General features: G+C 42.7%; 1 protein-coding gene across 8 annotated transcripts in view; it reads right to left on the bottom strand.

The window, feature by feature from the left end:
• Positions 1 to 21,040, bottom strand: part of MRTFB (myocardin related transcription factor B) — a 197,055-nt gene extending 176,015 nt beyond the window's left edge. For 2 of the 8 annotated variants that reach the window (XM_027043211.2, XM_027043217.2), the window contains exon 1: positions 20,822 to 21,040. The gene's annotated coding sequence lies outside the window, so the exon portion shown is untranslated. Of the gene's footprint in view, positions 1 to 13,170; positions 17,307 to 20,821 lie in introns of those variants that run through there. The other 6 variants (XM_027043213.2, XM_027043218.2, XM_053213262.1 and 3 more) reach the window with 4 other exon arrangements.
• Positions 21,041 to 25,560: the final 4,520 nt, after the last annotated feature.

Raw genomic sequence — 25,560 nt, 5'->3', positions numbered from 1 at the left:
TGGTACTTCTCTTTCAAGCTTTTTCTATAAAAGGATCCAATAAACTCATGCAACGAATATCCCTTGTTAGGGATAATTGTTGATGACATTTTGCTTCACCTTCCCTTAGAAACTGTTATTCCTTTCCCAAAATTTTCAGGTTGCCTCTGAACTGTCATGTTTTTATTCTCAAAGGAACAATTTTACTAAATGATAAGCTTTTAGTGAATTTTGACTGACATAATGATTCCTTGTCACATGTCCTAAACACATCATACCCAGATTTATATCCACATTAAACACTGCTAATCTCCCAAACACTCTGTTATCATAGCATTCCAGACCAGGTTCGGCGAGCATAGTTTGTAAATATTCTCATTCCCACAGAGAAGCAGTAACCATTAAAACAAAAGATGAAAAAACAAACCAGTATTTGGTCATTTCACCTTCTGGTTTTTGTTTTTCAGGATTTTAAGCACAAAATGGTTCCATTTTAGGTAAAATTGTAAGAAGCACCCAAAAGCAGCCACATTCAAGTGCTGGTCAGTAACAACAGGTCCCCATCAAGGGCTCTTCCAGTACCTAGATACCTACTTTCAATAAAATGTGGAAATGACACCTGTTGACCAAATGTGTGTTTTTGCAGGACAGCTCCACCATCAACGGCTGCCCTATTATCACATTTCCTCTTGGAGGAACATGTCCCATCATGCCCCATCTCCACGCGCCCTCCCAAAAGTGCTCGGCTGGAGCACTTTACAGCGAGGTGCAGGGTGAGGAACCTTAAGTGCTTGCTCCATGTCACAGAGCTAATTCCTAATACTATCAGCTCGAAGGTCTTTCCCCCTTGAGGAGCAAGTCTCCCAAGCGAGGCTCCCAGCAGGACCACACTTGCCTGAGGATGCGGACTCCTACCCATCAAGCCGTATTGGACTGGACGCCCTAACAAGGAAAAGAAACTTCGCTGCGAATGGGCGAGGTGCACGTGCTGGTTTGTCTTCCATGCTTTGGCTCTCGTTACCCTTGGCTCCATAATCTTGCAAAGTCAGGCAGGTCTCTTTTGTCAGAAGACAAGACTGTTGTACCACGATGGACCAGCCCCACTAGGAGTGTGATTATTGCTCCTGACGACGTGTAACGTGGTGTTAAATATTCACAACAATCCTGATTTCAAATCCTATTGGTGTTTATCATGCGAGCAAGTGATACAGTATAACGTTATAACAAATAAGACGCATAAATAAGTAATTCATCCCTCCTTCCTCCTAGGATTCAACATTTCATTAATGACAGCATGGAACAGTGGTTTCAAATGGTGATCCTGGAGTGCCTGTGAGGCACTCGTCCAGCCTTCCACAGCCCTCTGAAAATAACCTATTTTATCATCGGGGTTTCATGGATAATACATTCATAAAAGAAGTCTACAAAACACATACTCCCACCCTTACAGAATTTCTGTTTACGATTTTGCTACCTTTGAGATGTTGAGTAAAACTTACTTAAGTTCAGACTTCACTGACACAGGAGCAAGAGCTGACTGAATAGCTTCTGCATTACGATTCAGTAGAGAAAATAATAAGCAAGACTTCTCTACTTAAACGACAGAAGCTACAGCTGAAGCACATTAGAAAAGTCTATTTACATACACAATACATATAAATTACTTAGAATCACTTCACAGATTGTTTACAACTGCGAGGCACCTTATCAGCCTAAACCCTACACCCATCTACTGAGAGGGGCATTTCAATTGTTTTACACCTTCCATAACTCAAATTTGTCCCCTAGTTACACTGAATCTAGGTAGAAACAGGACATTTGCATCCACCCCACCCCCATTATTTAATGCTACCTGTTGAATTATATTTATCAGTGATCAGAAAAGCCAAAATTAAAAGAGTGGAAATCCTGTGTCTGGGAAAGTGATGTTGTCATTTTAGGGGATGCAGTAGAGGAGTGAGCCTCACAAGCCCAGAGACAACGGCATTAGGGATGCAGGCCTCTCTCTGCAGGGTCTCCTGTTTGCCACTGTCCGTAAGAGCTGCTTACTCTCTGCTGGATATCTAGGCTGTGAGCTTTTCTATTCAGGATGATGCTACCTTCGAAGAATTCATTAGTAAAGAAGGAAGCTAACTACCTCATAAAGAATAAAATCATTTCAGAATACAGAATAAGCTGTACTATATCAGATGCATTTTAACCATTTTTTTTCTCTAGGAGGTGGTAAGGGGTGCCTCCAGAAATCAACATTCTTTCATTTCGGCTCTATAAACTGATTTCAAAAGGGTTATACAATTTGCAGGGATCTATGGTCTCAATACAGAGATTTTTTTCCATGTAATTAATAACTTTCGATGCAGTTAATAACTTATGCAGGAAATTAAACCTATAATATTGATCTCATTATCATTAAAATCCAAAACATTTCTTTCCCAGCCTTTGAACAGTTTTGGTAAAATTCAAAATACACGAATTCTTAGCATATTAGGTATTTGTTGAAACTCTAATGTGAAATAATAAGCATCAATCTATAAGCCAAAAGAAAATCATCTGAGTTATATTATGTATATATACACATAAACATACATATATATACATATATACATACACATATATATGTGTGTTTGTGTATATATACATGTGTGTGTATATATGTGTGTGTGTGTATATATATGCATACACACACACACACACATATGTATGTATGCACACTACAGTAATTTTAAAAACCGAGATGCTATAAGCTACTCAATGTGAGCTCTTAGAAATACTCTATTAAATTACAACTTTGCTTAAAAGACACTGGCCTGGGGTGCCTGGGTGGCTAAGCCAGTTAAGCATCTGACTCCTGATTTCGGCTCAGGTCATGATCTCACAGTTCACAGGATCAAGCTCTGTGCTGGGCTCTGCGCTCACAGCACAGAGCCTGCTTGGGATTCTCTCTCTCCCTCTCTCTCTGCCCCTCCCCTGCTCACTCTCTCTCTCAAAATAAATAAGCTTAAAAAAAAAAAAAGAGAGACACTGGCGTGCATTCGTTGTATGGTGAATTTAGTCAAAGTTCTTTAATGAAAAATTAAGTAAGTAAAAATGCTCCTCTCTCTACTGAGGCGGGTGTGGGGAAGAGGAATCTAGAAAATAAAGATACTTAAAAATATATGCAACTTACTATAGTATCTTCTCATATGGCAGGGTGATAAGAGGGTGTTCAGCCTACAAAAGTAATACAATGTATTTATGCCTTAAAATGAAACAAACCACCTCTCCCAAGTGTGAACATAATATTACTATTTTATATAAACATGCCTATGTTTTTCTAATATTTAAATAATAAAAAATACGGCATATTCAAGCTACAGTGGCATGGTTTTCCTGAATACAGAGGGAAGACAGAGTTGGAAGCATACTCATCTCAAAATTAAAGGGTAAAAAACCAAAGTCAAATTCCATTTTTAGCCTAGTGTTCCAATGGTTATTAAGAGATAGGAATCAGGAGTCAGATTTCAAGATGCCAAGATTTGAAATCTGCAATTCATTTTGTTTTTATACAGAAGAGGAAACTAAGTTAACATCTGCTATCCAGAATATAAAATTTAAAGTCTTGATGTGAACCGAATTCTTACTTTTAAGGTGAACTTCGAGTCCTTTTCCATTCACAAATGGGACTTGATTTATTAAGTTCCCTGCTTTGTATCTCGAGTTGATCAAAGCACATTTTCTTAGTACAATCTGTATTGTTCCAAGTGTTTTATAAACATCTTTTGTGAGAGTTTACAGGAGTGATCTGAAATCATATCCAAGGTTTCATCCTATGAGTCAGTTATTCTTAAAAGGAAATGGAATCTCCATCTTTATCACCTTTATTTCCTGATCTATCACAAATCTAACTCTAATCTATCTTGGAATTTGGAAAAAATCATTGGTAGGGTTATCAGTAGAAATTACTGGCATTAAATACTAGACAGGGCAAAGGAAAAAAAAAGGCACAATATCATTATGTGGACGTGGAAATTACAGGTCTACAAAGTATCTGAACTTTCCTAAGAGTCCCTTAGCCAATAAGGATAACTCTCACGGCTCGTCTACAATCCAGCCCTACACTGATACCCCCAAATCTGTATTCCCTGTCCTCATCTGAGATCCCAGCTGTCCATCCAGCTGCCTGCTGGACTTGTTCACGTGAACGCATTCATTCATATAGACACTTGCTGAATGCCTACTACATGCCAAGCACATTACGGTGAGCTCTGGAGATTCATAGCAAAGAAAAGAGACAGTCCTGTCTTCACGGGGCTTCTAATTGTGAAGGCCACACCAATCAAATAATCACAAAAATACATAACATACAAGTTGGGATTAGCCCTATGGACCAGTCAAAGCTAGTCTAAAACTGAACTGAGCCCTTATTATAGGATGGAAATGGTGTCTTCACAGGTTACCAAAGCCACACATTTGGGAAGCATTCTTGACCCGCCCTTCCTGTTCAGATCTTCCTTCCCAATCTCTGGGTCCTGCCTGTATTTCCAGAGTTGATGTACATGATTGGCTCTGCCCAGCATAGCCTTTCCCTACTTCTTCTGGGAAATCCCAATGTGATGGTGGTAAAAGTTTCAACAGAGACCCCTTCTGATAAAGGCACAAAACCCAAGGCCAAGAGAGCCCCTGGGATTTTAACAACTAAATCTGAGAGGGAGAAGTTCTTTTTTCCTTTTAGTTGAAGAGTGTGAAGATGGCCCCCGTCCTGTGGAGAAGCTGGAGGCAAGAGACACAGGGGGGCAAGAGTCCCTGTGATAATGAGTGCTACTTCCAACCCTTCAGGCCCCTGAGGTTGTCCTGGCTTCTACAGCATTTCATTCCTTTTGGATCTTCTCCAGGAATCTTCTAATTAATATAGTGTGAGCATGGTTTCTGTTACCTGTAGCCAGGATTCCTAAGAGCTTCTAAACATTTCCACCCTGTGACTTACCCAACTCTGCCAAGAATGCCCTCGTTCAGGTCCCCATAAACTCCCACCTGGACCCGCTTAACAGCTTAATGGGGTCTTCTGTCCCCAGTCTAACCCTTTGCATCCAGCATTCCCAGTACAGTCACCAGCGTGATCGTATCACCTTCCCTGTGCTGGACATGTCAATGGCTCTCCTTAACATGGACAAAATCGAAATTCCTCAAAGGATACATCCAACTCTCTATAATCAATTTCCTCTACAGCCAAGCCAACTATTACTCCCTCCCTCATATTTTACGCTGATTATGTGGAACTATGTGGGCTTCAGCTTAGACAAAGAGACAAAGACACACACACACACACACACACACACACACTATGCTGAACTAATTGGTAAGTAGGACATTTCTGAAAACTTTGAAAATCTGAAGACATTAGAGAAAAGTCATTTTCTTCAGGTTCAGTTCCAGTCATTAAGGCATCACATGTACATCTATATCTCATCAGGTCGATAATCCTAAACATGGCTGCTGCACAATGTCTGGCACCGGGGCACACGGCACGCACAGCACCAAGCAACCCTAAGAGGAAAGTCCTCACCGCCGAACCATCTTTGCAGGTGGAGCTCAAGTGTCTACTCCTCCAAGACCCATCCTCACCCAGCAGAGGGAGGTCCTCCCTCCTCCTTTCTGTATTCTTTCACTGTCCGCTGTGAACACTCCTCACACGGCACCTGTGTGCTTGTTCCTGGAGGACGGAGCCACATTCCACTTACCTCTGGCTCCCCCAATGCAGTCAAGTCCTCAGTGCATATGACACGCTTATAAACATTCACAGAATGATGTGCCCATTCTGAGCTATACAGAACCCTGAAAGGCAATTTTCTAATTAAAAAGGGGGGAGCACTTTGGTATTAGGCTAGGAAATTTGGTCTTCTCACACGGAATTTGAGAACACTTGATGTTTAATGTCTCCGACTCACTATACACAGTTAACTGGTTAGCCACTTAATTTTGCACTGATGTTTTACACGGGAGAGGTCTAGAAATAAGTTATGACTTTTTAACTTCTAGAAAATTTCAGAGAGAAGACCACACAAGCAACCAAAATAATTAATTTATTAAAATAAATAACTTATTAAAATAAATAAATAAATTGGATTTCATCCAAATGTAAAACTTTTTGCCTCAAAGAATAAGAAAGTGAAAAGACAATTCACAGAATGGGAGGAAAATTGTACAATTTGTATTTTTGATAAGGACACGTGAGTGTGCGTGTGTGTATCCAGAATACATAAAGAACTCTTATAACTCAACAATAAAAAGACAACCTGATTATTTTAATGGGAAAAGAATCTGAATAGGCATTTCTCTAAAAAAAAGATACACATGTGGCCAACAAGCACATGAAAAGATGTTCAGCATCATTAGTCATTAGGGCAATGCAAACCACAACTACAAGATACCACGTCACACTTTTTGGGATGCCTACTGTGAAAACAACAACAACAACAACAACAACGAGAAAATGACAAATACGGGCCAGGATGTGAAGAATTTGGAATCCTGCCAATATTTGGAATCAATACAGCCAGTAAGAATGTAAAATGGTGCAGCCACTTTGGAAAACAGCTTGGAAAAGAGTTGAACATAGAGTTATCATAAGACCCAACAACTCTACTCCTAGGTCTATAACCAAAAGAAATGAAAACATACATCTGCCCAAAAACTTGTACATGAATGGTCACGGCAATTATTCCTAACAACCAAAACATGGAAAACACCCAAATGCCCATCACTGGATGAATAAACAAAATACGGCATATGTATGCAATAGAATATTATGTAATTACACAACAGAATACAATTCTGATGCATGCTACAGCATAGGTGAACCTCAAAAACATGCTAAGTGAAAGAAGCCAGCAAGAAAGGCCACATAATGTAGGACTCCATTCCTATGACAAATCCCAAACAGGCAAATCCGCAGAGAAAGCAGCTCCGTGGTTGCCAGGGGCTGGAAGGCGGGAAGAATGATGAGAGACTGCCAACGGGGATGGGCATTCCTTCTGGGGTGATCAAAGTGTTCTGGAATTAGAGAGGGAGGACCGGTGCACAGCTCTAGGTATACTAAAGTCCACGAAACCGTGTGCCTTAAACGTACTAGCTGAAATGTATGGTATGTGAATTATATCTCAATAGAGCTATTGTTAAAAAAAGTGACTGCACAAAATCATATAGTGACACCTCTGTGCAAAGGCCTGGCTGAACCACTCTGCCTGCTAAGGATAACCTGTTGTAAAAAACACACAATCTGTCCAGAGGAGGAAATGATTTATCTTCCTACCACTAGATCCCCACAGCGACCAACCATAAAATCCAATCCAAAGGAAAAAGAGGAAAGAACAAAACAGCACACAATCTGCAATCTGCTGGCAGGTACGAAACGGAATTAGCAAAGACTGAACAAAAAAAAAAAAAAAAAAAAGTTCAGCAGCACTGCTTGCTTCCCTTTGATTACACAGATTTAAACAAGTCCAAGTCCTTTTTAACTCATGAAAAAATGAAAAACAAGCATTCCCTCCTGTAACAAAATTAACATCCCACAGAAGGTCTGTTTGTACTTGGCCGTCATGAACCTTTCATCTCCAAGCACTGCTAAATTAAACAAGCCTATGTTGTATTGAACACAGTGAGCCAGACACCCTGGCAGGCTCCTAACTTCATCCGTTGATGCTGAAGAACATTCAAAATAAAGAGGATGGCGATGGTGGTGATAAAGTAGCCTCCTCTTTGCTCTGTCCAACATAACAATTATCTACAATGATGAAGCACTCCAACAACTGTGAGACCCCTTTCTCTGCTAGTGCAGAGAAGAAGAGAGCACACTTTGGAGCCAGAGACGTATGAATTCAAGTCATTGTTTTGCTTTGTTTTTTAACACACTAGCTGAGTGCCCAAGGACAACTTTCATAACGAAGGCATTCTGTGCTCTAAAACCGGGTGATTATATCTATCCTCCGAGTGTTGTTAAGGTCAAAACGTGGGAACGGCCAATGCTCAGTATGCCAATCCCTACCACTCTCAACTCTTCACAGCAAATGCTCATTTTAGAGTTTCTATCACAGTATAAGTAACTGACATCAGCCATCCTTTTTCTACCCTGAGGACACCTAAACAACCAAAAGATCCTGTGAAGATTTCATATTAAATAAATTACCCCCTTGCATAGAACTGAAAGGAAGAAAGCCATCACTAACGTCTGCTTTAAATGTATTAAATCAGGGCATGACACAAAGCATTCATTCACCTAAAAGGTATTTAAAAGTACTGAACCGAGTGAGACATACCAAGAGAAACACGTACTATTAGGGAGAAATGCCTATTTTTCGGTGCAATAATTGGTAACCTTTCTGTAAAGATTGACGCCATCTGATTATAATTCCCAAGTGGCAGTAATCAGTTCTTAAGGTAAAAGAAAAAGGAAGTGGGATGGTTTCAAGCACTCCAGAAAAGATGTAGGAGGATATCCTTTCCCAGTGACAGCAATTAATGTTTGAGTGATGGCTGCTAGAACATTCAGACTGAAAAACTTTGTCACATTAGAATAGACCAAAATCTACTTAAAACAAAACTTAGTGGGTTTAACAAACACAAACACGACCCTCGCCACGAAGTGGGCATCCTCTCTGAACAAACCAAACGGGCACAAAGGCGAAGCGTGCGTGCAGCTCCCGTACTGGTCACCACACCGGTAGGACAGGATCAGCCATACTCCCGTGCTGGAAGTCTATTTAAAGAGAGTCTCTGGACCCTGCAGTAACAGACAAGAGTCAGACTCCCTCTGCCCCGCTCCAGACAAATTTCTATCAAGCCCAACACGAAGCCAAGCTTCCGGTGTTAGCAAGGAAGACTTCTGGAGGAGGATGGACCGTTCAGAGGCTGGAGATTTCCCGAGGGAGTTTCTCTAAGCCCTGTGCTCATCGTGGAACTTGAAGCCCAAAGCTACCGCTCTCCACTGCTCTCTGCCTCTCTGGGGTGATAATAATGCCTTTGTGAGAGACCAACTCAGGTATGCACACTGCAGAAGTAAGCCCAGGGTGCTTACTAGGGATTCAGCCGCACAGAAGCACTGAAAAATCGCTTTCCACTGACCATGAAACCATTTCATGTGAATAGTCTACCACCACAAATTCTGGATATGAAGACAGAACTTCTCCTCTTTCCAACTTTCCAATCAAATAGCCACTTATACTGCCAGTCTAAACTTTAAGCGGTACGCCTAAAATAGGAAGAAATTGTTACAAATGCACAAAATCCAACCCATTAATACATAAGAATGTCTTAAAATCTGTTGAAATGCAGAACAATTTTTACAAATACAGCTAAGAGGAGAAATAAAAGATAAAGTCTTAATTCTAATTAAGACTTTGGTTTAAGTACTCCTGGTAATTCCTCACTTTTCAGGAGTATTTTTAGATTTAAGGTTTTAAAGCATGCAATTACAGAAATTAGCTACTCAGTGAAATGAAAGCTACCATGTAAGCAAATTCCTATACTACCACAGAAAAAGTTTCAAGAACCCAGAACTTTGGTGATTTTAGAAGACAATTACAAGGTTATACCATTAGCCACACTAAAATATCCAAGGAAAAACTCCAGGAAATCTCATTAATTTCGACCCCACTAATGAAGACTCAATAATGTCCTTTCAGGTCTGCCTAGATTTCACTTTGGACTATTTATTTAGTAAGGGGTTGCTAAGGAAATTAAAGTACAAATAAAAATTGCTAGGGGGTTATTTAATCGATTTAAAATTTTTTACATGCAAATAACTGCTGCTAAAATGCTAATTAAAACTAGCTCATGCATTCTCTAAAACCCCATAATCCAGTGGAAACAAAATGTATGAAACAAAAGTCCCCAACACTGCTTAAATCTATTAAATGCTTGTTCCATCTGCTGTGTTTATTTTGGCCGTGAAGAACTAGTTTAGGAGTCAGAAAAGCTTAAAAGGCAGGATACTGGACAAAGATTTACACAGTCTTCTCAATGGCTGGCAATCTGTTTCTCTACTTCTATTTTTAACAAATGCTGAACCACACAATTAAAATATAACTCAATGTCTTTCCATCAGTTTTTTTTTTAATTTTTTTAATCTTTTATTTTTTTTTGGAAAGAGAGAGACAAGCCCAAGTGGGGGAGGGGCAGAGAGGGAGGGAGACAGAGAATCCGAAGCAGGCTCCGGGCTCTGAGCTGTCAGCACAGAGCCTGACGCGGGGCTCGAACTCACGAACTGTGACATCATGACCTAAGCTGAAGTCGGACACTTAATCGACTAAGCCACCCAGTGCCCCTCTCCATCATAATTTAAAATATATTCTGGGTATTCTCTTTAGCCTTGTCTACAAATAACAACTGAAAAATCATCCCATGTCTATAATACCAAACATCATAGGATTCTTGAATTAAGATCTAGCATCTTATCTAGTTTAGATACTTACTATGGCCTTAACAGCAACAACAACAACAACAACAACAACAACGAAATGGGATATAATCCAAACAAAATGTCACAAAATGTTACTGTAGTAAGTGTCACTATAATTATGCATGTCTAGATTTAGGTGCATTTAAGAGTCACAGATACTAGCTTTCTTCTCCAAGGAATTAAATGTCTTCATTAAAACCTAAGGGACTCCTCACTTACATCTTAGTTCTAACTCAACGATGCCAATACACACCAATCATTAATTCTCTCAAAAACAACTTGAGCGTCTGCCACATATGTGTCAGGTGTCACATTAGTTGCCAGTTATAAGCTGGTAGATAAAACACACTTGGCTGCAGCCTCAATAATGTTAACTTGGAACGAAAAGAAAAGGACCCACATGAAACACATCTATATTATAAGAAGATCCATTTTATACATAAAAAAAAAAGATGAATTTTAATACGCTTTTTATACAAAGAACAAACAGCAGGACAATGACATGGCTGGGGTCTGTTTCATGGGAGACCTTCCTTAAGAACTCTCATTTGATTGAAATAAAATCTAAAACAAACATAAAATCAGAGCTCACATTCACATCAGAAACTGACAAAATACTCTGGACAGATGAGACTCCACATCGATATTCACAGGTTTACTGTTGAACAAGTATTCGTGTAATTGACAAGTTCAATACAGATTCCACTGTCCCCCAAGTTTGCGAATCACATTCTCTATGCTAGTCTGCAACTGGGATCTGTGTTTGAAAGATGTTAACGAGTCAGTTTTTAAAGCTTCTTCAAGCTCCACTATGAATGAATAAAAAACAAAGTACTGCCCCCTACAGAGGAAAACGTCCAGTATCCAAAACAATTAGTTAGTTGCCAGTAATTAAAAAATATTTGCAATGAGGTAATCAGGGAAACAGAACTAAAAACAAAGGACTCAACATATTTGAACATTTTCCTCATATTCAAGTCCAAGAGAGTGTCTCACTCACACAGGAGAATCACAGGTCTGTTCACATGTAAGGAAATTCTTCATGTAAGTGAGAGTATCAGATCAAAGAGGTCTTTGAAAACATAAAAGGCTTATTTAGGTCAAAACCTTGCTATCTCAAAGATACTATTTTTTTCTCCTATTGGATTGGCAAAGATTAAAAAGGTTAACAGAACTCGGTGTAGGAAGGCGTATGGAAAACAGGACTCTCATCAACTCTGCGGGGCTGGAGGGCAGGTGATCAACTGGTAGTCTTTACAGAGGGTAGTTTGGCCAAATGGACCAACGCTGAAAATGTGCGTCATGTCTGACTCAGCACTTATACCTCCGGGGAGACAAATGAACAAGGACACAGCGATGTGAGTACAAGGCTGATCAACACACCACTATCCGCTAGAAACGGTCTAAATGGTCATCAAAGGAATGATTAAAGTATGGCGCCTCCCAACAATGAAATATCACACAGTATAATCATCATGTATGGTTATGCACGCCTTGTGCAACTCGTGGGTAGAGAATTATATAAACTACATTGTTGCATTAAAAAAAGACTACCATCTACAGCGTAAACCAATTTATTTAATGATTTGTATACGAGTACTTCTAAATCCACTGATACATTTCTTAAAGTACGTTCGGCAAAATATTAATGGCAGGCATTTCTGTGTGCCACTAGCTCCCTTGAAAGCAAGCTGTGGAGAGAAATTAAAAAAAAAAAAAAGTGCTGGGGAGGGGGGAGGGGGGAGGGAGGCTGGGGGGTTGGAGGAGGGGGAGGTTTCCTTTTGAAAAAAATCATAAAAAACTCACCTCAGTAAAAATATTTAATTATCTTCCTGTCTTACATCCTCTTTCTTAGCACCTTTACTGTGAACCTGCGGTGGGGGGGGGGGGGGGGCGGGTGGTGCGGAGAAAGTAAAAATTACTTTTTCCTGACTACCTGCTACATGCCTGGTGGGGGCAGTCAGAGAAAGCCTCCTGGAAAGCATGAAGTCTGAGATAAATTGGAAAGAACAAAACAGAAGTTACTAAAATGGGATGGCTGGGAAGGAAAACAGCACGTTGCAAGTGTGATTAAGTAACTTTGCCTAAATTGTTCAAGAACCTATAAATGGCATACTCAACAAACAGGTGGAGAACACTGGAAAAGGTTAAGGGTGGGGCTGCTAGACTCGGAATGTCTGTATCTGAATCTCAGCTGTAGCACTTCCTAGCTCATGAGCCCTGGTTCCTGAACAGAGATAAACAGCATCCAATTCTAGGACTGCTGAGGATTATAGGAGATAATCCACATGAGGGACTGTACAACAGTTCCTGGAACATAATAAATGATCAATAAATGTTAATCTGGGTTTTTACTCTTTTTTTTAATGCTTATTATTTATTTTTGAGAGACAGAGACACAGCACGTGCGGGAAGGAGCAGAAAGAGAGGGAGACACACAATCTGAAACAGGCTTCAGGCTCCAAGCTGTCAGCACAGAGCCCGACGCGGGGCTCAGACTCACAAACCGTGAGATCATGACCTGAACCAAAGTTAGACGCTTAAGCGACTGAGCCACCCAGGTGTCCCTGTTTTTACTATTACATGCTCTTACATAATAAGTCTGTTTGCCTCTCACCACCATTATTACTGTTGTTATTAAGAGATGATATAATCCTTGTTCTCAAGGGGCTTACAGTATAGAGTATAAGAGTTACCCAGATACTATAAGGCTAAAGAAAGATCGAAGTCAATTATTCATTCACTTATTTAACAAATACCTGAGTGTCCATCCTTTGCCAGGTATTTTGTGGGCATCTTTGGATGAATGGACAGATATGGTTTCTCTCTTCGGTTTCCAGTCGATCACAGGCCAAGCTATAGGGCAGATGAACTGCACAAGGAGACGGATACTGTTCTTCACTGGCTGAGGGGCAGTACGTATCCGAACTGGCAGACACAGGTAGCAGAACATTCTGGGTGGAAGGGATGGTGTTACAGGATACACAGGGCCTTCAGAGAAAGCTAAGTAGCCTTGCTGTCAGGGTGCGTCTACAGGGCAGTAAGTAGTAACGCCAGAAAATAGGAGGGGCCTCAAGTGCGGAGCTGGGTTTGTTTCCTATCTCAAGCACACCGATTATCCCGTTGGCATTGAATCAGAGCTTACTTTTAACTTCAATCCCAACACTTTACTGTTTTTCTCCATGGTTTCTTTTTTTTCCTCTTTCAACGATGAAAGGGGTAAGAGTGGGAAAAAGGAAAAACCCAGTGGCCTCAACCCATGTTGGCCTTGGTGGTGGAAGCAGCTGTAAGTGATGAGTCTCTTGCGTTCTTGTTTAATTCCTCCAACATCCTTACACAGAATGATTCCTTGTACAGGTTCAGGAAGTGAGGCTAAGAGAAGTCAAACAGACCTCCTCAAGTCCAAGGGCTAATAAATGCAGACACGGACTTCAACTGCAAGCTTGACCCTCAAAGCTTTCTTTCTCTTGGGCGAAAATGTACAAGGGAATTTGCAGAATTTGAAGTCTCTTAAAAACTACTTGTAACTTCAGGGTCTGTCAATTTCTGTACTCATACAGAAAAACAACCTCCATACATACAGGCAAAACCACTTAGAAAAGATAAAGAGAAGATCTCACAAAAGCAACACAAAAGATAAAATACGTAAAATAAATTTTAAAAAAATTGGCAAAACGTATGTAAGAAAAAATTTTAAATGCTCCAGAAGGACTCAAAAGTAAAACCAAACAAATGAAAAAACTACACAAGGTTCTTGAATGGGAAAATTCAATATCAAGGACATATAAATTCTCTCCATAAAATTAGTTTATAATTTCAACATGATCTCATTTTTTTAAAGCTTTTTTTTTTCTGGAACTAGACAAAATGATTATAAAGTTAACATGGAAAAGTGAAAAAGCAAGAATTTCCAGAAAAATGAAGGGCAACAGAGGAAACTAAAACAGTTTATAAAACCAATAACGTGAACTGGTCTCTGAATACAAAGACTAATGGAATAGAACAGGGAGTCCACAGATGGGCCCCAATACACATGGAAGTTCTAAATACAATAACGGTGTATTTATTGTATTCTGAAACAAATGGGTAAAGATAGCTGGCAGCTACATGAAAAAAGATAAAGTTTAATCTATATACCATCCCTGAACACCAGAATAAATCCCATATACTGTATATCAAAGATTTAAGAGTAAAAATGAGGGGACCTGGGTGGCTCAGTCGGTTAAGCGTGCAACTTTGGCTCAGGTCATGATCTCACCGGTTGTGAGTTCGACACACTCCCCCCACCCCCTTCAGGCTCTGCACTGACAGCTAGGAGTCTCTGGGACCTGCTTCAGAATCTCTGTTTCCCTTTCTCTCTCTGCCCCTTCCCTGACTTGCATGCATTCTCTCTCACAAAAGTAAATAAATAAACATTTTAAAAAAAGGAGTAAAAATGAAATCATACAAGCACTGAAGGAAAACACGAACAAATTTCAAATTCTTGGCGGCCTTTCTGTGACGCAAAATCCAGACACCGTAAAAGATTAGAAAAAACTACCTAAAATTTAAAGAAAAATCTTTTAACCTTTCTCTATGCCAAAATCTATGGACATAAATTAAAAAACAAATAAACTGGGGGAAAGCGCAACTCACACCCCAAAGGGCTAATCTCTCTGATTTATACATTCCTAGAAACCGGTAAGAAAAAGGCAACCCAAAAGAAAAATTACAAAGGGTATGAACAGGTAGTTCATAGAAAAGGAAATAGAAATTGCCTTTAAGCATATGAAAAGATGCTCAGCCTTATTCATAATCAAAGTAAGGCACATTAAGACTACAGTGTTATCATATTTCACGTATCAGAATAATACAAATCTAAAGGTTGGGAAACACTGCTGGAGAGCCCCTGGAGGAACGGGTACCATAAATGCATTACTTGCAGGAGTTCAAAATGTACAACCCTAAAGAAGGGCAGAATTTATCAAAATTATCAATGCATTGCTCAACGAACCAGTAGTCTCACTTTGGAAAGATATCCCACAGATATACCTCACATACATGAAATGTGTACAAGTTTATTCACCACGGCATTGTGATTGTTAAGGGGCTGAACAAAACTCAAATAGGCATCAATAGTTGATGCACAGGGGCTAGTTCAATAAACTATGGCACAGGCATACACTGGAATATTCTGAAGCTATTAATGAAGTGTTTTCTACACATTAATATGGAAAGATCCCAAAGGTATGTGAACTGGCCAAAAAGCAAGGGGCTGAATAATTTACAAGGTATGCTATATTTTATATACAAAGAAGGAGGTATGTATACTCTGCTGGTATTGGCTTGTGTCTACACAAAGGAAGATCTGTAACGATACAAACAAAAGAGGTTATTTATGGGAAGAGAGGACAGATTAGATCACAAGAGTTGGAAACCAGACTCCTCCAAATAAGCTGTTTTAATTTTTGAACTATATGAATATTTTACCTATACAAAAATAATTTTAAAGCATTACAAGTGTAACCTGGGGCACATGGGTGGCTCAGTCGGTTAAGCATTCAACTCGGTTTTTGGCTCAGGTCATGATCTCATGGTTTTTGAGTTCAAGCCCTGAACTGATAGCCTCATGCTGTTAGAGCAAAGCCTGCTTGGTATTCTCCGTCTCCCTCTCTCTCTCTCTGCCTCAACCCGACTCTCTCACACGCACTCTCTCTTAAAAATAAACATTAAAATAAATAAATAAATAAATAAATAAATAAATAAATAAATAAAATAGATTGTATCTACCTGTTGTTTTTTTTTTTTAAGGGTAACTCATAGAAAGAAGAGAAAGAGAACTACTCATTAGCCAGAGTCAAAATCCAACAAGCATTAAAAAAGAGAATTTTCTCTGAAATTAGATATCGACAAGCAATTTTAGTGTGGCCATCACTAAAAGCTATAAAAGACAACGTAATCTTTTTCTCCAACCAGTCTGAAGCCTACAATTATAATAATCCATAAAAAGAGCTATTTAAAGGGGCGAGGAGTTACAAAGGAGAGAAAAGGAAGGGGCAATGAAAAGGATGCCTTCGTCTAATGGTTCTCATAGTATGGCCCTGGCCCATCAGCATCAGCATCACCTAAGAACCTGGGGAGAAGGCCCCGGCCCCGGTCCCGAGTTACTGAACAGGAAAACCCTGGGAGTAGTGGACGAACATAGCAATTCCTATAATGCACACCCAAGTGTGAGAGCAACTGATCTGGTCCAGCGCTTCCCACACATTCATGTGCATCACTTGGAGTAGGATTTTGTTAAAAGGAAGATCCCAGTTCAGTAGGGTCTAGGATGGGCCCCAGAATCTGCATTTCAAACAAGCTCCAGGATGCTGCTGGTTTGGAGAACCACACTTAGAATAGGTGAGGTCCACCTGGGGGAGGAGAGAGGCAAGCAGTCTTCATGTGACTGAGGGTCCTATGGAACCTGCCCTCAACATCAGATGGAAAAAGTCCTTACACAGGATTTCTGGCTAAGAGAAACCGTGCAGCCTCCCATAAAAAAGCTGTACCTAACATGTAGTAAATATATTTTCAAAAATATTTCTTATTAAGACAATAATAACTATGAACTGTTGAAATCCACTTTAAGGATGTCCCATCCAAAGAAACTGTCAATTATGAGTGTACTTATGACCATTCCAAAATGGAAAAAACCAAAAACAAAACAAAACCATATTCTTATATCTGTTGGGTTACACTGTCTGATTAACTTTACCGCAAATTCATTAACCACACCATCTGCTCTCCATGAAAAATCACCCAGCATGTTTCTTTCTAAAAATCTTATATAAATTTGTTCTGGGGACACCTGGGTAGCTCAGTCGGCTGAGCCTCCAACTTTGGCTCAGGTCATGATCTCACGGTTCATGGGTTCGAGTCCCGCATCGGACTCTGTGCTGACAGCTCAGAGCCTGGAGCCTGCTTGGGAGTCTGTGTCTCCCTCTCTCTCTGCCCCTCCCCCACTCATGCTATGTCTCTGTCTCTGTCTCTCTCTCAAAAATAAACATTTAAAAATTTTTAAGAAAAGTTCTTATGTTTATAAGTACTGATTTTTCATTTGCGTTACATGGGGGGGGGACTTTTTTTTTTAAAAATAGGAATCTTCTGAGTAAAGGATTCTAGTTCAGATGGAAGTATCTAGAAATGTGTCCTTTCATTTTGCAAGTCATGCTTGGGGTAAATTTTTTGGCGTTAAACATTAATCAAGGTGCTGAAATTTGTACACATTCCCTATGTCACTGAAGGAAGACACCATCAATTCTGAGACATACTATTATTTCATGTGCCACTAAGAAAAGTTGCCAAATCATGACATGCCAATTTTAAGATACCATTTCATTTTAGAGATGCATCTTAAAAAATAATGAAATAGCTTAATTATAAAGCCCAAAGATATGTGCATAGTAAGTCACTCTTTTTCATCTACAAAGGCATGATTTTTGCCCATTCAACAATGTATCCCTACACCTAAAAAGTGGAAATTTCAATACCTATGCAATTCATATTATTTGTTCCATTTTTGTACATATATTTTTTTTTAAGTACTGATAAAAAAAAGTAGTGAGGAAAAAAAAAGAGGGATGACCTCTTTTTACCCTGCAACATGATATGGCTTGCTCAAAGTAATAAAAGTTAATTACTCTCAATCTGGAGGATTGAGATCTGGATCTGTAAGTATCCAATTTATCTATCTCTAGTCAATTTAAAATACATTATCATCCTATTCTGACAAGAGCCTTTACTTACATGTTTGTTTCCACCTTTCAAAAGTAACAAGCAATGAACAATATGCGTCGTACAGCATCTTCTCCATTCAACAATAAGAAAAATAAATTGGTTTTGCAGATTTAACAAGAGTTGAAGAAACGCACGATGTTACACTATAGCTATATGTGACTATGAGTTGAACTTTGTGACTCAGTTGCATTTGCCTCCTGGCAACAAGATGAACAGTTTCAAACGAAAAGACAATTTCTAACAAATCACACTCGGAAGACTTAGGACCCATGTGATTACAGGACATTCTACACCTTTGAATTTGCACCTCTGAATCCATCTACATCTTCTAAATTCTCTATTATGGATATTAGCAAGAAAAAAGTTATTTAGTAAGTGGTTACACTAATTTATATTTTACTTTAACTCAGACCGCTTTAGTTATTCTACGCATTGTCACTGTCACTTCCCAAATCCTACCTCACACTGCTCACTGATTCAGGTGTTTAGTGTCAGCATTTCTAACAAGAATCACGATTAAATAAAGCAAGTTTTTAGGCAAAGGGATATAGGTATGAACCTCTCTCCCGTCTGAGATTCTAGAGGAATCAATGAGAGCATTACTAGCCAAGAGCCTGCCCTTCTGATACGTCAGATGCCTCAGAAAGAATAGGGGGAAAATTTTTTTCCCCACAAAAGTTGTCAGTTAAAATCTGCCCCCTTTCCTGCTATAACTGAGTAGACCATGGACTGCTGTTTAGAGTGGATCTCAGGGTGGGGTTGTTAGTGTCCCTTAAGAGACACGTTTAGATATAGAAGTAACTGGGGGACACCACTGGCATTTAGTATTTGGGGACCAGGATGCTGGACTGACTTCACACAATGCATGCAACAGATAATGAAGATCCATCCTGGCCCTGAAAATCTTTTAAATGTCCAGCCAGATTAATCACTATAAACAGGCATTACTTTAGAACATACTACCGAAAAGTTTTTAATAAGAAATTATGGGGAAACCCCAGTGATTTAGGAGAAGGTAGCTACAATGAAAAAAGTTGAGATAAAATATGTCTGAAATTAGTGGCCATAGCCTGACATCACACACTGCTAACATATAGTTACAAGGTCACAATACTGAGCATATTAACTAATGCGATATCAGCACTGAATCCAAAAATTTCGATCTAATATCTTATTCGTTATCAGTGATAAGCGGCAGGAATCCAGCACCGTGCCTCAAAGCTTGTGACACAAAAGGTGCCATTCAGTGTGGACTGAATACACAGCATCCATGGAGGGCTTATATAAATATTATTTGCGTGTTGGCTGAATCTGCAATTTACCTTGACATGTTACCCTTACTGCAACCTAGGCTCTTTCTCCCTTTAGTATCATAAACAGGTTATCCCAACACTTAGGTGTCTACCCGCCACCCCTTCCCCGCCCATGCCAGGCTCCATCTATAGCTTCCCTCTTTCCTTTTCTTGTGTGAAATCGCCCCTGATATTTTTACTGCTGTTCAATCTAAACATCTTCACTGGAAGCAGCTGCAAGCACCCGGTACAAGCTCTTTTCCAGCACAGCAGTGTGTGCGAGATGTAAACGATAACGGCAATGTGTGTCACAGATGGTTCTTTTATTTCTCCCTTACACTTAAATCGGGGCATCACAGTGATGTGTGCAGGTAGGTTACACCGTTGATGAGTTTCATGGTAGGGAGGTAAAGCGGGCTTTGCGAAAGTGTGCTGCAAAGGGGAGGGGTCTTGGTTCTAACAAGGCTGAGAGCACCACAGCTTCCAAAGACTGTAATCATGTGCTCAACGACAATCAAACTTCAAAGTTTCCTTTGCTTACAGCAAGCCCTGGGCTCCAAAAGTCCATTTCCATTCAGCCTGACAACCCATCCCTGGCACATACTCGCTGCTCTAAGACCTCTTCTGGGGTCGTGCAGGGCCATACATGAGTTCTTGACCATCTGGGGGTCAGGGACCCTTCTGGGAATATGACCAAAACCAAAGACCCTCTCCCAAGACACTGCTATACCATGCTGCATCCAGTTCCGGGGGGTGGGGGTGGGGGGCTCCACACACCTACTGCAGCCCAACTCGGACCCCAGGAAGACTTCAAGCCCTAAAACCCTGAGAGTGGGGGTGGAGACAAGGGTGGGAGGCAAGGACGGGGCGTGGGGGCTGGAATCGGTGTGCCTGGGTGTGAACCCCCCACTCCGGCGCTTCCCGCAGGGTGACTCTGGGCAGGGCGCTTCGCCTCGCTGTGCAGCCCCGGCGCGGAGCAGCCCAAGTTAAGTGCCCGGCATACTATAAACGCTCAATAAATCGTGCTGCCGCGGCCAGCGGCACCGCGTCCTGGCGTCAACCCCGCCGCCGGAGGGCACCGAGGCGGGCCCCGGGGTCGCACCCGAGCGCGGGGACCGGCTGCGAAGGGGACTGGCCCTGGCGGCTCCGCGGCCCCGGCCCGGCCGCCCCGCCCCGCCTCGCCCGCGCGAGTCCCGGGACGGCGCGGACCGGGCGGCTCCGCTGCGGTCGCCGGGCACCCCGCGGCGGCCGCTCCGGACGCGGGCCGCTCGCCGGGCCCGCTCCCCCGCCCGGCCTCGGCCTCCGCCGCTCTCACCCCCTTCTCAGTCCCCAACGGCCGCCACCGCCGGCCGCAGCTCACCTCCAGGGCCGCCGCCGCCGCTGCCGCCGCCGCTGCCGCCACCGCGCGCAATCTCGCGAGACTTCGCTCCCTTCGGCGCTCCCCCGCCCTCCCCGCGGCGCCGCGCCGCAAGCGCGGACCCCGGCCTGGAACCGACACGGCGCGGCTCTCCAGAAGCCGCCCCCTGCCGCGGGGGTCAGGCGTAGCAGTGCTCGCGATCCCCCGCCCCGACTCCTGCAGCCGTTCCCCTAGGTCCGTGACCGCGAAGGGTTAAAAGCCAGGTGCGCGACGGTCGACTCCCCTCACCTGGCCGGCCTGGTGCGCTTGCGCATGCGCATGCCCGGGGCCCTGGACCTGCGAGCTTTTGCAGAGTCTCGACCACGGCGACAGCAGTAATCCTAACCACCGGTCTTGGGGTGCTTACTGTCCCCCGAGTACTTATGCAAGTCCCCATGGGTCCTCACAACAACCCCACGAAGTGGGCATTACCATCCTCCCCACTCCAGAGAGGAAAAAACGACTAAGTAACTAGCGCCAGCTCACACTGCGAGGAGCCTGACACCCAAGCCAAAGCCCCATTTTTCTGCCTCCGTGACAAACCCAGGCGGGCCTTGGCCATCCTTTGGCTGAGGGCGCCGAATCTCATCGCCCGGTCTTTACTTACCTCCCAGGGTTCACCAAGGGGAGAGGGGCGCTCCTAGGTGGCCGGTTGCTACAATCTATGAGCTGCTATCCAGAAAATGCTTCTTCTCATTTACACGAACTCCCTAAGGCCTCCCCGTGCCAGACTCAGTATAGGGCCCTGAAAACTATGGGACTATTTATATTCTTATATTCAGTGGTCTCCTTTTTAGACTGGTGGCATTTTGATTGTAGAGAGCACCGTGGAGTGGGACACAGGACACAGACCTAGAATGTACATGATGTTAGGGGGCACAGAGAAAGGTGTGTCTCTTTCCTAGGGGTAAACTCTTCACGTATAATTGTTTCTAAAGCAAAGGGGCTAGGATTTATTGAGGACATTTCAAGGGTGCCACCAATATTCTTCCAAGTTAAGTCCTAGGAAAATGGAGACTGGGGAAATGGAGAAACTGGCCTGAGGCTCCGTAGTGAGACAAGATGTAAACCGAATCCGGAATCCAGAACCCAGTACTGCCTTGCACCAAAGTCCCGTGAGTGAACATGGGCTGGCTTATCTGGGCCAGCAGGCCGCTGGGAAAGCAAGAGCCTTGGAGGTTCTAGAAGCTCCTGCACGTCGCATCAGGGGCCACACAGGCTTACCCAGCCGACCTGACAGTCACATCCACATTGGCAAACATTGGCCTGCCCATTCTCCAAGCCTGTCCACCCACTCTAGCAACAATGCCATTCTCTACAGGCCAGATGTTATGGGTGCCCCTCCGTGTGCCCAAATAACCCAATCCACCTGATGGAGGAAGAAGTGAGAAAGGCAGGGAAATCGCCCCTCCTGGGAAGCTACAAGGTGCCAAGTCCTGCTCCAGGGACTATCCATTCATTAACTCATTTAGTCCTCCCCAAAACCCCATGTGGAAGGTATGGTTGTCCCCACTGTAGATAAAAAAAATCAAGGAGCTAAGAGGGGAGTGAAACTGCCCAAGGATATACAGTTAGTAAGTGGGAGGGCTGGGGTTGTACCTTAGGTGGGTCTGTCCCCAGACCCACAAACTTTGGCCTCCATGACTAACAACATTCTTTATGACCCCCAAATGCCTGCGTTCTCACGAAGCTAAAAACCTAGAAATCTCCTGAGCTCAGGGCTCCAGTAGAAGATACTGTGTGAGATAGAATATTCTCATCTCAAATAAGGATATAGGGGCGCCCGGGTGGCTTGGGCTGTTAAGCGTCCAACTCTTGGTTTCAGCTCAGGCCATGATCTCATGGCTTGTGAGTTTGAGCCCTGCACTGGGCTCTGTGCTGACAGTGCAGAGCCTGCTTGGGATGCTCTCTTTCCCTCTCTCTTTCTCTCTCTGCCCCTCCCCTGCTCGTGTTCTCTCTCTCTCTCTCTCTCTCTCTCAAATAACTTTAAAAGTTAAAAAAAAGGATATAAAGAGGTTGTTGGGAGGACTAGCCAAGTTAATATATATGAAACACGTAGAAAAGTACATTGCACAGATTAAGCTCTCAGCAAATTGTAGCTATTATTACCATAGGTGCCATATCTGTGATGTTTTATTCTTTCCCCATTTCCCAATATAAACTCCCAATCGAGTTGGAGGATATGACCTTATTTGCTCAGGCATAGGAAGAAAATTAGTTTCTAGCAACAATAAATGCTCTTTAATGGACAAAATTACCTCCATACTTCCTCTTGATGGTGGAAAGAAACCAGACTTTTCTGAAGCTCTGATGTGTTCTCTCTTCCCTGTTTCTTGGGGGGCTGGGGGCCAGTCTTATAACAGGCTCCCTCATTAGGAAAAGCTACCCAAATATTTTTAAGTTGTTGGCAAAAACAAAAAGAAATCCGACTTCGGCTCAGGTCATGATCTCACAGTCTGCGGGTTCGAGCCCCGCATCGGGCTCTGTGCTGACAGCTCATAGCCTGGAGCCTGCTTCGGATTCCGTGTCTCCCTCTCTCTCTCTCTCTGCCCCTTTCCCACTCGCCCTCTGTCTCTCTCTCTCAAAAATAAACAAACATTTTTTTTAAAAAGCCCTGGGGTGATTCTAATATGCACACCTCTGAGGTATAATTTTCAAAAAGCACTATTAAAACGCCTTTTGAGAGCACCTGGGTGGCTCACTCTGTTAAGCGTCTGACTGTTGGTTTCAGCTCAGGTCATGATCTCATGGTTTTATGAGTTCGGGCCCTGCATCCGGCTCCATGCTGGTGGTGAAAGCCTGCTTGGGATACTCTCTTTTCCCCTCTGCCCTTTCCCCACTTGCACTCTCTCTGTCTCTCTCAAAATGGTGGAAATAAATAAATAAAACCTAAAAAAAATAAAATGCCTTTTGAGCCAGGAGAAATTTTATAATGCGATTTATTTAATGCTCATTCATCCAATAAAATTGTATTAAGCACTTAAGTATCAGTTACTGTGTTAGTAGCTGTCAGCAAGACAGGCACAGCCCATGCCCATGTCACATCGATGGCATAGAGGAAGAGACAGGTTTTAATTAAATAATTCAACCAATAGGTGTTGAAACATTGTGTGATAAATAGAATGAGAAAGAAGAGCAAATGACCAAAAGAAGAGAAGAAAGAAAGAAAGAAGAAGGAAGAAAGAAAGAGGAAAGAAAGAAAGAAAGAAAGAGGAAGGAAGAAAGGGAGAGAGGGAGGGAGGGATGAAGGAAGGAAGAAGGAAAGAAAGAAAAAGAAAGAGAGGAAGGAAGGGAGAGAGGGAGGGAAGGAGGAAGGAAGGAAGGAGGAAAGAGGAAAGAAAGAGAGAAAGAAAGAAAGAAAGAAAGAGGAAGAAAGAAAGAAAGAGAGAGAGAGGGAGGGAAGGAGGAAGGAAGGAGAAAAGAAAGAAAGAAAGAAAGAAAGAAAGAAAGAAAGAAAGAAAGAAAGAAAGAAAAAGGAGAAAAGGCAGGATGGATGGAAGGATAGGAAAGAACTGGCTTGAATGGAGTTCTCAAGGATCTATCCAAGTGAACGAGGTAAGGAGAGGGGAAATCATTCCAGAGACAGGGACAGCATGGATCAGCAAAGAGTAGATAGGTAAGTGTTGGTAGCTGGGAAGGCAGGGGGGACTGGGGATTTAAGAGGCATCCCAGACCTGTACATACTGTGAGCACATGGGGACAACGGAGAGGAGAGAACCCGAGTGGAGGTGGAAGAGTGTGGTGAGCTATGACATTGGTCCCCACATACACATCCTGCCCCGTTGGTCAATTCAAACTCTTTATGGAATCCTATCACCCTGCCCTGACCCCCACCCAGTGCTTGGTCAAGGATGGGCAGACTGTAGTGACACAGCTGTCATATCACTAGCCAATTTGTATTATAAGCCCTGGCACCCCAGAGTGGAAGCAGGATGCAAATCTCCTGCCTCCCTGCAATTAGGACAGGGGATATGACGCAGGCCCAGTTGGCCAGAAGCATCACGTGAGACGGAATCCGCTCATGAGCTTCGGTTCTGTTCAAGTGACTGGTGGCCAAAGCAGCCAGGTTTGGGCAGGGCAGCTGCAGGGTTGAACTCCCGATGGAGAAGCTGACGGCAGTGGTGGTTGTGGTGACAGCATTAGCTCCTGGGGCCAGGCCTGCAGTGTGGTTTGGGGCATTTTTCCTAGAAGCTTAGCCTCAGTCTCTTTTCTCCCGCCCTTGCTATGATTCTGTGGGATACCTAACTTCCTTTATTACATTCCCCTTTCTGCTTAAACCAGCCAGTGTTCCCACCAGGAACGCTGACCCCTCACAAGCCAGAGCCAAGTGGAGCCAAAGAGACTTGGAAAGAGACACACTAGGGCAGCAGTGAGCAGTGAGAAAGCATCAGGAAGTCAGTTCACTCTCCCTGCTCTCCATTGCCACCCATGGCTCTCCCCACAGCTAGGGCGGATAAGTAGGACTTACAGGTCAGAGGAACAGAGACGCCAAAGATCTTGGGTCCTTGACTACATCACCAAGCTGCTGGACCGACCCCAGACTTACAAGACCCTGGATGTCCCCTTCCCTGAGCTAAAGCGTGTGGTTAAATCAACCTGAGTTGGCTTCTCTGTTCCCCACAGCCCAAACATTCACACTGGGGCAAGGAGGGGAGGAGCAGCTTATGGGGAACGGGCATACCTCTTCCCTGGCTGTGTCAGGA

Source organism: Acinonyx jubatus, chromosome E3, assembly GCF_027475565.1.
Source record: "Acinonyx jubatus isolate Ajub_Pintada_27869175 chromosome E3, VMU_Ajub_asm_v1.0, whole genome shotgun sequence".
In the NCBI taxonomy this organism is placed as follows: domain Eukaryota; kingdom Metazoa; phylum Chordata; class Mammalia; order Carnivora; family Felidae; genus Acinonyx; species Acinonyx jubatus.
Note: the sequence above shows the minus strand (reverse complement) of the source record. Positions and strands in the feature narration are given on the sequence as shown.